Source organism: Chlorocebus sabaeus, chromosome 8, assembly GCF_047675955.1.
Source record: "Chlorocebus sabaeus isolate Y175 chromosome 8, mChlSab1.0.hap1, whole genome shotgun sequence".
NCBI lineage: Eukaryota > Metazoa > Chordata > Mammalia > Primates > Cercopithecidae > Chlorocebus > Chlorocebus sabaeus.
In genome coordinates, this window is record NC_132911.1 from 115,730,024 (window position 1) to 115,744,438 (window position 14,415).

The following is a 14,415-nucleotide window of genomic DNA, read 5'->3' on the forward strand; positions in this document are numbered from 1 at the left end:
GAACTGAAACTGTTCCATGTCTCCCAGATAACAGCTCGTATTCAAATTGATTGGTTCTATCCAGTCAACCGTTTACTTACATTTATTTGGCATCACCACAAACTCCTAATTTTGTAGACTAATTAATTCATAGTACTAATTCAATCTGATTATGCACTTCCAATAAGCAAATGAGAATATTTATCATTATTAATTTTAATGAATGAGATTTACTTTCATCTGCTGTAAATGTAAACATGCCTCCTGATAAGAAACAATTTCCCAAAAAGATGCTTTTATGTAAAATTATAATAAAAACAACCATATCACCAAATAGATTTCTCCAAAACTTGTGTAATTAATGACAGATAACAACTATTTGTTTTTATTAAACAGGTCTTTTGTTTCTTTATGCTTTATGGATGGTAAGAATCTTTGTATTTAAATTTTAGGGACTTTTTTTCTTATTAGCAATACAAAAAATCAACATGGAAATTTTTCTTTTTAAGTAAACTTATGTCATTTGGAATTAATAACATGCTTAACATTCCAGGATAATTGGTTATGATGTTCTCTTTCTTCTAGTCCTGAAGCAACGAACACTTTTAATGGGTCAATAATGGAGGTAAAATGCGGAGTGAGTATAAACCATGAAATAGTTAAGCTGAGATTAAAATATTCCTTTGTATTTTAAAAATATATATTGATTCAGCTTTTCCTTTATTAAATACCATTTTTTGCCCATCACCATTATAAAGCATCACTATCAATATCACTTATACAAAAAATGAAATAATACTAACCTACATGATTATGGTTTTAATAAAACAAATTATTTTTAATAAAACATGAGGCTTAGCAAGTTTATTTCTAAAAAACGTGAAACTTACTTTAAAAAATGTAGCACCTTTTTGGTCCTACATTTTTTAACGTAGGACATTAATATAGGACAATGAGAGTTATCTATATAACGTACCTCTCATATTTCTGCTGAATTATTGTTCTTCAAGCTAACCATGAAGAAAAAAAAGGTATGTTTCTAATAAGTTTTGGTATGAGTAATACAAAACATGACAGAATTTTAGTTAATAAATTTGCCAGTGGTGCTTCAATTTATGTGTCTATAAAAAGGCAAGTTTTGGACCCAACTATGTCTGGCTCTTACAGATACTTCCTGAAATGAAAGAGTAAGAAAAGAAAAAAAAAAAAAAGGCAAGATTTTGGCCCAATTATGTCTGGCTCATACAGATACTTCCTGAAATGAATGAGTAAGAAAAACAAATGCATTAATTTTAAATTATAAAATTTGGTATCAATTAGATACATGAAAGAGACTAGATTAAGGCTCGTGACCCCTTTTCTTTAGTTTTTAGAACATTTATAATACACAAGATAATTATGATGGAGATAAGGTAGAAGAGATACAAAGTCTACAAGAGGAAGAAAATTGAATGTCTGAGCTCACTATCAGGTACTAAATCATTGTGGAGCTATAGACCTTGGGGTTCAACATGAAACTAAGTCAAACACAATCGAGCCTCATCAAGTCTCCCTATCACATGGGCTAGATTTCCGAAAAACAATGTTTATGAGTAAACTTCATGAAGTGTAACAGTGAAATCCCTGGCTATATATATTTTTTCAAACACACACACACATATATACTTTCACACACACACATATATATGCGTATATATACATACATATTTTTTCACACACATACATATGTATATATATCTGGAATTTAAAGCTGCATTTCCTTTTTGGTCTTTTCCTATTATTTACAATGTTGTGGCAATAAAATTTGAATGCACACACACATTCATACATCTGTATAATTGCTTTTCAGAAAAGAAACTATGAAACTGCCTAATACTGAAGATAGTTTAATACAACGTAGCTTTCCTTTCTAATGTGTGCTTCTTTAATATTTTTCTTTACCTTACTTAGAAATGGACACATTAAAATTTTTTTTTGTTTTGAAATATGAGCTCTGACAAAATCTTTTGATTTATTTCCACTACCTAGAATATGCAATTTCTGCCTTATGAAATTAAAAAATTTTAAACCACATTTTAAATGAAAACAGTTTGGGTTTTTGTTTCCAGGAAACACATATTAAATATGACTTGTTTAGCACTCAAATGAGTGACTCACGCATTATGGCACTATTTCTACATATAACTAGAGAAAGACACAGGTGGCTCATGAGAAGTAAAAAACATGATAGAACTTATAATGCAAATGTCGAAAAAAGTTTTCACAAAAGGAATAGTCACTTTTTGTTGGTTTTGCAAAAAAATAAATAAATAAATAAGAGAAAAAGCAAACAACCTTAAATCAAATTTTTAACTCATGTCTTGTTGAAATTGTCCTAGCCTTGAATGAGCGTGTTTATTTCAAGTATGTGCATATCTTAATCATCCTCTGTTCCAGCTCTCCTGCCTAGGATGTTGATAAGTTTTACATGAATTGACCTATCTGGGTCCCTCATTCCATACACTTAATCCATAGATGTGTCTCCTTGACAATTCCATATATCTCCTGCATGCTTGTTTTTCTTGTTTTAGGTGACTTCCCTAAACTTGACAATAACGTACCTCATTTTCAGAATCAAATGTCCTTCTGTCTGGTCAGTTATCTTGTCTAAAACATTGTCTATCCCATTCCTCAAGAACTACTGATTCTTGGCTGAGTGTGATGGCTCTCGCCTGTAATCCTAGCACTTTGGGAGGCCTAGGCGGGCTGATCACCTGAGGTCAGGAGTTCAAGATCAGCCTGGCCAACATGGTGAAACCTTGTTTCTACTAAAAATACAAAAAAATTAGCCAATAGTGGTGGTGCACACCTGTAATCCCAGCTACTCAGGAGGCTGATGTGGGAGAATCACTTGAACCTGGGAGACAGAGGTTGCAGTGAGCTGAGATCACACCACTGCACTCCAGCCTGGGAGACTGAGCAATACTCCATCTCAAAAACAAAACAAAAACAAAAACCAAAAACAGCAAAAGAACAAAAACAAAAGAATTACTGATTCTAACGTACCTTAATATTAACAGAATTTGCTTTTTTTAAAAAATGGTTTTATATAAATGAAAAAATTAATGAAAATGCAAAAAAGGAAAGATAACATGTTCATGGAATTGAAAGAATTAATATTGTTAATATTTTCAGGCTCCCCAGAATGATCTACAGGTTTACTACAATTTCAATAAAAATTCCCATGACAAGTTTTACAGAAATAAGAAAAACAATCGTAAAATTCATATGGAACCACAAAAGACCCTGAATCCCTGAATAGCCAAAAAAAATTTGAGGAGAAAATAAAGCTAGAGACATTACACCACCTGATTTTAAAATATATTACAAAGATGTATTAATTAAAACATCATGACACTGGCATAAAAATAGACAAATAGGCCAATGGAGTAGAACAGAGAAACCCAAAATAAATTCACACATTTACAACCAATTGACTTTTGAAAAAAACTACAAAGAACACACAATGGGAATGGACAAGGTCTTCAATAAATGGTGTTGAGGAAACTGGATATCAACATGCAGATGAATAAAATGAGTGCCTTATCATATATCATACAAAAATAAACAAATTGAATTAATAACTTAGAAGAAATAAATCTTAAGGGAGAAAAAAAGCTGGAGACATCAAACCACCTGATTTTAAAATATATTATTAAGATATACTAATGAAAACAGCATGATACTGACATAAAAGCAGATATATAGACAAATGGAATGGCATAGAGAGCCCAAAAATAAATTCACGTATTTACAGTCAATTGACTTTTTTATTTCATTTTTTTGAGACAGGATCTTGCTCTGTCACCCAGACTTGAGTGTAGAGGCGCAATCTTGGCTCACTGCAGCCTCCACCTCTTGGGTTCAAGTGATTCTCCCACCTCAGCTTCCCAGGTAGCTGGGAATACAGGCACACACTCCACTCCTTGCCAAGTTTTTTGGATTTTTAGTAGAGATGGGTCAGGTTGGTCTCGAACTGCTGGCTAATTTTTGTATTTTTAGAATAGACAGGGTTTCACCATGTTGGCCAGGCTGGTCTCGAAATCATGACCTCGTGATCGTCCTGCCTCAGCCTCCCAGAGTGCTGGGATTACAGGCGTGAGCCACCATGCCTGGCAAATAATTTTTAATAATGAATAATTGCAAGGTAAAGAGACAAGATCCTGCTTATCAGATATTAAGCATATAATACAGTATTGTTAACTAAGATATATTAATATTAGTCATCATTTGGTAATCATTTTGCAGTGAATTATGTATATCAAATCATTACATTGTACACCTTAAATATATACAATTTTTATTCATTAATTATACCTCAATAAAGCTGAAGCTTGAAAAAGGTTCAATAGATTGACACCGCATATTGATAGTTTGGATAATTAATAATAATGATATCTTCTACCATCAAGCAATTTCTAATTTTATGTAGACACCACTGAACTAAAGTTGATGAATCTTGGTTTCTAGTCTGTCCTCCACCTTAGAAAAACTGTATAATAATAAGCAAGACAGATAAGCTTTCTAGATATTTAGGCCTGTGAAATGCTGAGTACATTTTAATCTACCTACATCCTAAGCTAATTGTAGAAGTTAAATATGAATAATCTTTGTATTAGGTAATGCAAGCACTTTCCTTAGCACCTGATGGATATTTGTTAAGTGGGAAGAACATAATTTTTTATCCTTTTTTCTAAAAATTTAAGACTCAAAGTTTGAATGATTTATATAATGTACTGAATCAGAACAAGATCTCATATTTTTGACTTCTACATTATTTTGGACTTCCTTGTGCTAAACTTTAACTGAGGACCAAACAAATTACCATTAGGTTATATTTAATGGTGACAATGATAATAGCTAAACTTTACACTTTGTGGAGATTTGCTTTAGAGTTATATGAAAGTATTTAAACTTCTCATTTCCTTGTGAACATATATATATATTCACCTATAGATGAATGTGTATATATTCATCTATAGATGAATATATATACACACATATATATATGACTAAGACAGTGAAGGTTTTTAAAAATATGTCTAAGAAGTGAAAATATTTTCATTCATTTTGAGTTTTGTCTATAGAAAGATTTTGAAGCATTGGCCTGATTCTATCAGTGTCTTTCCTCATGGAGGTGACAAACAGGCTTTTAAAAATCACCTTTTAGGCCAGGTGCAGTGGCTCACGCCTATAATCGCAGCACTTTGGGAGGCCGAGGCGGGCGGATCACGAAGTGAGGAGATCGTAGCCATCCTGAAACCCTGTCTCTACTAAAAATACAAAAAGAAATTAGCCAGGCATGGTGGCGGGCGCCTGTAGTCCCAGCTACTCGGGAGGCTGAGGCAGGAGAATGGCGTAAACCCAGATGGTGGAGCTTGCAGGAGCTGAGATAGCGCCACTGCACTCCAGCCTGGATGACAAAGAGAGACTCCGTCTCAAAAAAATAATAATAATAAAATAAAACTAAAAAGAATAATCATTTAAAGGCGGCTATACAGTGAAGGAAAGATATCATTTGCCCTTCCACATTAAAATCCTGTCACTTTCCTCTTCATATGGCAAACACTGACGCAGATGCTGAGCTGTGAGCCTCAGTTCCCCACAGCAGCAGCTGGTGCCTTGGCAGCCTCATTAAGTAGCTGAACTTGCCCCCTTTAATATCGTCTACAAGTCTAGAGCATCATTATGCTGCTAATAGCTGTTCTGGGCTCTTATGTCCTTGTGCTTAACTTGTCCTCGCGACTGATATGCTTCCACAGATTTTGTTAGTTTTATTAATGTATTAATTAGGCAATTATCATTTGGTTCTTGCCCATATAAAAGAGTGCCCACAGAAAAATAAAATATATAATTACTTTCCATCTTAATTCATTGTAAGAGTGCTTTTAAAAATCTAAATATGAAAAAGGTGTTTTCCAACCACCAGTTCCCAAACCAAAAAGGAACGCAATTACATATAGCAATAATCATTGGATGAATCTCTTCCTAAAGAAAGTCACAACCTTTAGCCTCAGGAAAAGAGGATCTACCACATTAATCTATTGGCATTTTCCTTCACGTTTAATTGATTACTGATGTGTCTGTGAATTCATAATACTTAGGACAAAAATTAGAAACATATAAACCAATCAATACATTGTTTATTCATGTGGCTCTAAACAATAAACTAAATTAACAAATGTACCCATCCAGTGGCTAAAAGTACATATTGAAAAAAATAAAAACAGAAACTGAGCAATAGAATATTTCATTTACTTAATAAAAGATATTTAAATAGCTCCTTTGTAAAGCATAAGCCAACTCTCTGCTGTTTTTCTCAGAACTTCAATGTATGCTTTTTACATCACAGGTATGTGCTTTAACATTTCTTTCATGAGATTCTGCTTGTGGAAGGTGATTTAATACTGAAAATATTTTTGTTTAATCCTAAACTTTGAAAAATCATTTCAAAAGGGGTAGAATTCTTGACTTTTTGTTATTTTCTTTTAGCGCATTGAAAATAGCATCCTACTGTTTCTGGTTTCCATTGTCAATATTAAAAAGTATGTCAGTCTACCTTTTTTGTTCCTCTTAAAGAAAATAACTATGAAAATCTGCCAGTAAATATAATTCACCAAAATATACTTTTGTTTAGGTTATACTCCTGGAGCAGCCTAAGAAAGCTATACTGATATATTACTTTATAGCACATTACATAGATATAAAAGAGTCATCTAAGGCAGGAGATTTAAAAAGTAGCACATCTTTTATTTGGAAGGTAGTCTAATATATAGTTCTCCCAACTAGGCTTTTCAACTGCTATACCAGTCAAGTAAAATACGAACCAATATGAGCTGTTATTGTACACTAAAACTAATGTATTTCTCCCTTGAATATTTTTATATATTTTATTAGTTTATTCATATAAATACAGAATGAGAATAATGCTATAATTTGTTGAGAAAACAGCCATACCCTAGAGTAAGCTTTTCATTTTTCCAAACTTCAGTTAAAGATTTTCTCCTTTTCAATTCCATTCATTTTAAGAAGTCATTTTTACCAAAATAGAAAAAGATGAGATCTTTAAAAATATACATCATAGCTATAATATTTTAGAACTTGTTTCTACTCACCAGCTCATTTTTATTTATATCATGATTGTTTCCAGCAGAATAATATATTGTGTTTAAAAAAGTAATATTTACATAGACTATGACAGCATATTTCCAAATTTAATCATTTGGAACATGTGTCCAGGGACATTAACCAAAAAAATAAAATAAGGAATGTCTTTAGATTTACCACACAGTAGATAGGACTGACATTTTGTTACCCATGTTAGAATTCTGTGTCTAATGGAATTTTAGGCAGGAATTAATTTTTTCAGGGAACTGAATGACACAAATATTAATATGCACAGCAGTGATGGATTATGAAGAATGAAAGTTAAAAGATCTTTATCCTAAATATCTAATAAATATTTCTTAATTATTTTATCCTAGTAACTTAACATGGCTGGGCGCAATGCCATCTAATTTTATATGCAGTTTATGATAAAGTGTTTTAAAACAAAAGCTCACAACACTACACAGTAAATTACATTGGTTTTCTAGTCACTAGTAAGTGAAATACTGTGAACGAGAGACGTCAAAAGGTTTCTTTTTGCCTCCTACTCTGAAAAACTGTTGTGACAAGAATTTCAGATAGGAAAGGAATGTAAAGTAAAATGGTAGCAAGTCAGTTCAATAGACCATTAATCATTTAATTTTTTATCTGCTATATTCATTGCTAATGAATCACTCGTTTCTGGTGAGTTCTCATCTGTGACTGTAATTTTAGCAAAAGCTACAATTTGTTGTGTATTTTATTTTCTTATTGCAAGAATTGCTAATCAATGATCATGACAATTTCATTCATTTCACCAGAGATCAACTTAGCAATTTTTTTTTTTTTTTTTTTTTTGAGATGGAGTCTCGCTCTGTCACCCAGGCTGGAGTGCAGTGGTGCTATCTCGGCTCACTGCAACCTCCGCCTCATGGGTTCATGCCATTCTCGTGCCTCAGCCTCTCTAGTAGCTGGGACTACAAGTGCCCACCACCATGCCCGGCTAATTTTTTTTTTTTTTTTTTTTTTTTTTTTGGTATTTTTAGTAGAGACAGAGTTTCACCATGTTAGCCAGGATAGTCTCGATCTCCTGACCTCATGATCCGCCCATCCTGGCCTACCAAAGTGCTGGGATTACAGGTGTGAGCCACTGCACCCAGCCTTCAACTTAGCAAAATTTATGTTACTAAAATCTGGGCAATAAGACTTAAAGGTAGGTCTAGAAGTATGCTTTTGAAATGGGAGAGAGAAGGGAAAAAGAGAGAGAGAAAAAAAAATAAATAAATAAAAGTGGATAGTTTCTTTTAGCCTGGTTTTCCTTTGGATATTTTCTGGTCATATAATCTGAAATGGCTATAGCCATCTTGAACCAAGAATGACTTTAAAATAAAATCAAAACTTCAGAGATAGCAAAGAATAAAGAAGTAAAGAATGCAAGTAATAGACCATGTCTTTAAATTACTGAATTTTATCAATTCTGGTGCCACCACACCTTGGGATTTTTTAAGGTGAGATTATAAATATTACTGCTTAAATCACTTTGAGTTGGATATTCCACTAATGGGAATGAAATATATGCTAATTTGCTCACCTTACTGAAGAAAAGAAGAAGCAACGGACCACAGGAAATAAGGAACTAAGTAAAATTCCCCTAGTTACTGAAGAGAATATTTAGGAAGAAAACCTAATACACCTACATCTAAAGCCTAACCTCATTCTATTACAGCATGGGAACTAACCTATGGCTACAGCAGAAGTTATTTAGGTACACTGAAAAATTCAACTCCTTTCTGTTACCCTTTACTCCCATAATATCACTGTTCACTATTGTCACTTTTTGGAAAGTTTAATTCAAATTTAAATCATTAATAGGGAATGATTCTTAATGAAAATACAATGGTGACCCTTCACACAAAGATTAGGGGCATTGACCTCATACAGTCAAAAATCTGCATATATTTGTTGAGTTCCCAAAAACTTAACTACCAGTACCTTACTGTTGACCAGAAGTGTTACTGATAGCATAAATAATATTAGTATTAATGCATAATCTATTTGTGAAAGAATACAATATATATACAGTATTCATACAATAAAGTAATCTAGAAAAATGAAAATGTTATTAAGAAAATAATAAAGAAGAGACAACGTATTTGCTACTCATGAAGTGAAAGTGGATCATCATAAAGGTCATCATCCTCGCCGTCTTCACATTCAGTAGGCTGAGGATGAGGAGGAAGAGGATAGTTGGTCTTGCTGTCTCAAGGTTGGCAGAAGTAGAAGAAATGGAGGATGTAAAAGAGGAGGCAGGAGCGACAGGCACACACAGTGTAATTTTTATTGAAAAAAATCTATGTGCAAGTGGACCCTAACAATTCAAACCCATGATGTGAATTCTAACTGACACAGAACAGTAAAAGTTTTATTATGTAAATGTTTGGTTTGCTGCAAAACTACACAGTGCCTCAAATACCAAATGGTTATATTATTAGCTTTAAATATTTGAAAAAATTAGTTGGCTTCTTTTAGGTATATATTTTCTCAAAAAGTGATGTGTATTTGTTTAAAAAAACTCAGAAACCTTACTTTTGTTTTAGAGATTCACAAGTATTCAATGAAGAATTGATTTTAAATTTTTAAAACACTCTTCAAGGCAAAACAATAATCTCTTCATAATATTCTTTCTATTGTTTATCTTCTCATCATCTTAAATAAAGCCTTTGCATATTCAAAGTTATAGGCTTTTGCAGATAGTCATATAATAACATGGGTTTTCTCTTTTTGGTTTTTTCATTTCTTTTTAGCCAGTTGGGAGTAACATGTAGAGCATGTTGACAAAATTATTTAAAGGATTTTCATCGAATTAACTGCTTCTACATTTTTTTCTGTTGCACATTAAACAATTGCCTGCAGCACATTGAAAAGAAAAAAAGAAGTCCTAACACTGCATGTTCTCACTCATAGGTGGGAATTGTACAATGAGAACACTTGGACACAGGAAGGGAACATCACACATCAGTGCCTGTCGTGGGGTGGGGGAAAGTGGGAGGGATAGCATTAGGAGATATACCTAATGTAAATGACGAGTTAATGGGTGCAGCACACCAACATGGCATATGTATACATATGTAACAAACCTGCACCTTGTACACATGTACCCTAGAACTTAAAGTATAATAATAAATAAATAAATAAGTCCTTTTACATTTAAATGTTACTAAGACAATTTCAAGATTAGGATTCAATTATTATTTAATAATACAGTCATGCTGCATAATGATGTTTCAGTCAACAGTAGAATGCATATACAACAGTGGTTTTACTGTATCTTTTTTTGTTTAGATATGTGCAGACACAAATACTTATCACTGCATTGCAATTGCCTATAGTATTCAGTGCAGTAACATGCCCTACAGGAGCATGTGTGGAAGCAATAAGCTATACTATACAGCCTGGGTGTGTAAAAGACTATACCATCAAGGTTTGCATTTAGGTACACTCTGTGATGTTCTCACAATGCCAAAATTGCCTAATTGTACAACTCTCAGAACACATCCCCAGTGATAAGTGATGCACGTTTATTTACTGGCTCAGTCTAATAATTTTCCCTTTGCTTTGGTGATATTTTATCCTTTGTTTTCCATCAAAAATTTGTCGCATAAAGTAAACAAAGTTACGCTATTTCCTTAATAAGGAAGGTAGAAACTTTAGAAAAAGCATGTTAGCAGGGAAGCAGAAGGATGTGGCTTGTAAATTAAAAAAATAGTCTTGGATCTGCAGGCTGGGATCTTTGAGCACTACGTTTATCTCAATAGCTTTTCCTGAAGTTCATATAAATGAGCTTTGTGCTTCACAGACTTTGTTCTTCCCTTTTCTGCTAGTGGGTATTACCACTTGGAAGTGTGTGTGTATGTGTTTTTTTTCTTTTTTTTTTTGTTTTTTGGTTGTGTTTTCTGTGAGATAGTCAGGGATCATATATACCTAGGTAGTCTTCTCCTTATATATATCTTCCCTCTTTGATAATGGCAAAGATGTTCAGGCCTCCTCAAGAAGTAGAAAGATTAACAATATTTTTATATAAAATGCCTTCTCTAGTTCTTGGATAGTAAGACCTCAATAAGTATTAGTGAATATTAATGATGATAATTATTGTCAGTAGCCTTTAATTTTTTATTATACTTTAATTTCTGGGATACATATGCAGAACATGCAGGTTTGTTACATAGGTATACATGTGTCATTGTGGTTTGCTGCACCCATCAACCTGTCATCAACATTAGGCATTTTTCCTCATGCTATCCCTCCCCTAGCCCTCCACCCCCCGACAGACCCTGGTGTGTGATGTTCCCCTCCCTGTGTCCATGTGTTCTCATTGTTCAATTCCCACTTATGAGTGAGAAAATGTGGTGTTTGGTTTTCTGTTCCAGTGTTAATTTGCTGAGAAAGATGGTTTCCAGCATCATCCATGTCCCTGCAAAGGACATGAACTCATCCTTTTTTATGGCTGCATAGTATTCCATGGTACATATGTGTCACATTTTCTTTATCCAGTCTATCATTGATGGACATTTGGGTTGGTTCCAAGTCTTTGCTATTGTGAACAGTGTCACAATAAACATACATGTGCATGTGTCTTTACAGCAGAATGATTTATAATCCTTCAGCTATACAGCTGTACACCCAGTAATAGGATTGCTGGGTCAAATGGTATTTCTTATTCTAGATCCTTGAGGAATTGTCTCACTGTCTTCCACAATGGTTGAACAAATTTACACTTACTCCAACAGTGTAAAAGCATTCCTATTTCTCCACATCCTCTCCACCATATGTTGTTTCCTGACTTTTTAATGATCGCTATTCTAACTGGCATGAGATGATATCTAATTGTGGTTTTGATTTGCATTTTTCTAATGATCAGTGATGATGAGTTTGTTTTCATACGTTTGTGGGCTTCATAAATGTCTTCTTTTGAGAAGTGTCTGTTCATATATTTTGCCCATTTTTTGATGGGGTTGTTTTTGTCTTGTAAATTTGATTAAGTTCCTTGTAGATTCTGGATATTAGCCATTTGTCAGAGGGACAGATTACAATATTTTTCTCCCTTTCTGTAGGTTGTCTGTTCACTATGATGATGACAGACTCACAGCCAATATCATATTGAATGGGCAAAAACTGAAAGCATTCTCCTTGAAAATTGGCACAAGACAAGGATGCCCTCTCTCACCACTCCTATTCAACACAGTATTGGAAGTTCTGGTCAGGGCAATCAGGCAAGAAAAAGAAATAAAGGGTATTCAAATAGGAAGAGAGGAAGTTAAATTGTCTCTGTTTATAGATGACGTAACTGTGTATTTAGAAAAATCCATCATCTCAGCCCAAAATCTCCTTAAGCTGGTAAGCAACTTCAGCAAAATCTCAGGATACAAAATCAATGTACAAAAACCACAGGCATTCCTATACTCCAATAATAGACAAGCAGAGACCCAAATCCTGAGTGAATGCCCATTCACAACTGCTACAACAAAAATCAAATACCTAGGAATACAACTTACGAGGGGTGTGAAGGACCTTTTCAAAGAGAACTACAAACCACTGCTCAAGGAAATAAGAGAGAACACAAACAAATGGAAAAGCATTCAATGTTCATGGATAGGAAGAATCAATATTGTGAAAATGGCCATACTGCCCAAAGTAATTTATAAATTCAATGTTATCCTCGTCAAGCTACTATTGACTTTGTTCACAGAATTAGAAAAACTACTTTAAATTTCATATGGAACCAAAAAAAAGGCCATATCGCCAAGACAATCCTAAGCAAAAGAACAAAGCTGGAGGCATCATGCTAACTGACTTCAAACTATATTACAAGACTACAGTAACCAAAACAGCATGGTACTGGTACCAAAATAGATACATAGACCAGTGAAACACAACAGAGGCCTCAGAAATAACACCACACATCTACAACCATATGATCTTTGAAAAACCTGACAAACACAAGCAATGGGGAAAGGATTCCTTATTTAATAAATGGTGTTGGGGAAACTGGCTAGCCATATACAGAAAACTGAAACTGAACCCCTTCCTTATATCTTGTACAAAAATTAACTCGACATGGATTAAAGACATAAATGTAAGACCTAAAACCATAAAAACCCTAGAAGAAAACCTAGGCAATAGCATTGAGGACATAGGCATGGACAAATACTTCATGATTAAAACACCAAAAGCAATGGCAACAAAAGCCAAATTTGACACAGGGGATCTAATTAAACTAAAGAACTTCTCCACAGCAAAAGATTAACCACTTGCACATATTAATGTCCATGAAAAAATAGTGCAATAATCATTTTTAAATATCCTAAGACTCTTTTTATTATCCATGACTATATTGGGCTAAATAATGGCCACTCAAGGACATCAGCTCCCAATCACTAGAATCTGTAAACATTACTTTTAAAAGAAAAAAAGGGCCTTTGCAGATTTGATTAAAGGTTTTGAGATTGGAAGATTATTCTGGATTATCAGGATGGATCCTGATAATAAAGGTATCTTTACAAGAGCGATGCAAAGGAGATTTGACATAGACAGAAGAGGAAAAGCTCATTTAATTATGGAGGGAGATATAGGAGAGATGTGGCCACAAACCAAGGAATGCCTGCAACCACCATCAGAGCTTGACAAGAAAAGGATGCATTCTCTCCCAGAGTCTCCAGAGGGAACACAGCCATGCTGAAATCTTAATTATGGTCCGATGATACCAATTTTGGACTTCTGGCTGCAGAACTATGAGAAAATAAATTTCTGTGATTTTAAGCCACCAACTTTGTGGTAACTTGTTACAACAGTCAAATGAATACAATGATATAACCACAAAAAGAAATACACTCTGAGTTATTTTAAATAGTCATACATACCATCTGTACACCTCTTTTCAAAAAAAAAGGCAGTTCTTTGTGTCAGTTATTCTTCGGATATCCTAAATTAGGAAACCATAGGAATTGCCCATATAGAGTGATGATGGATACTTTATTCCCTTTTCATGTACTTATATACCTCAAGTACCTTGCCTATTCAGTTATGAATTTGATCCTGTATAATTCTTATACTTCCTATTATATGTAGGTAAATATATTCTATTAGGGATTCATAAGACGACTCTTTACTGTAATTTTTGTACCCCCAAACTCTCTCTTTCCTTAAAAACTATAAACTGTATATGGGGAAGTTCGTAAATAAGCATACACCATCCAAATGGAGATAAGTTTATATTGACTATGACCTAGTTATTTACAGCCTTTGTTTCAATTC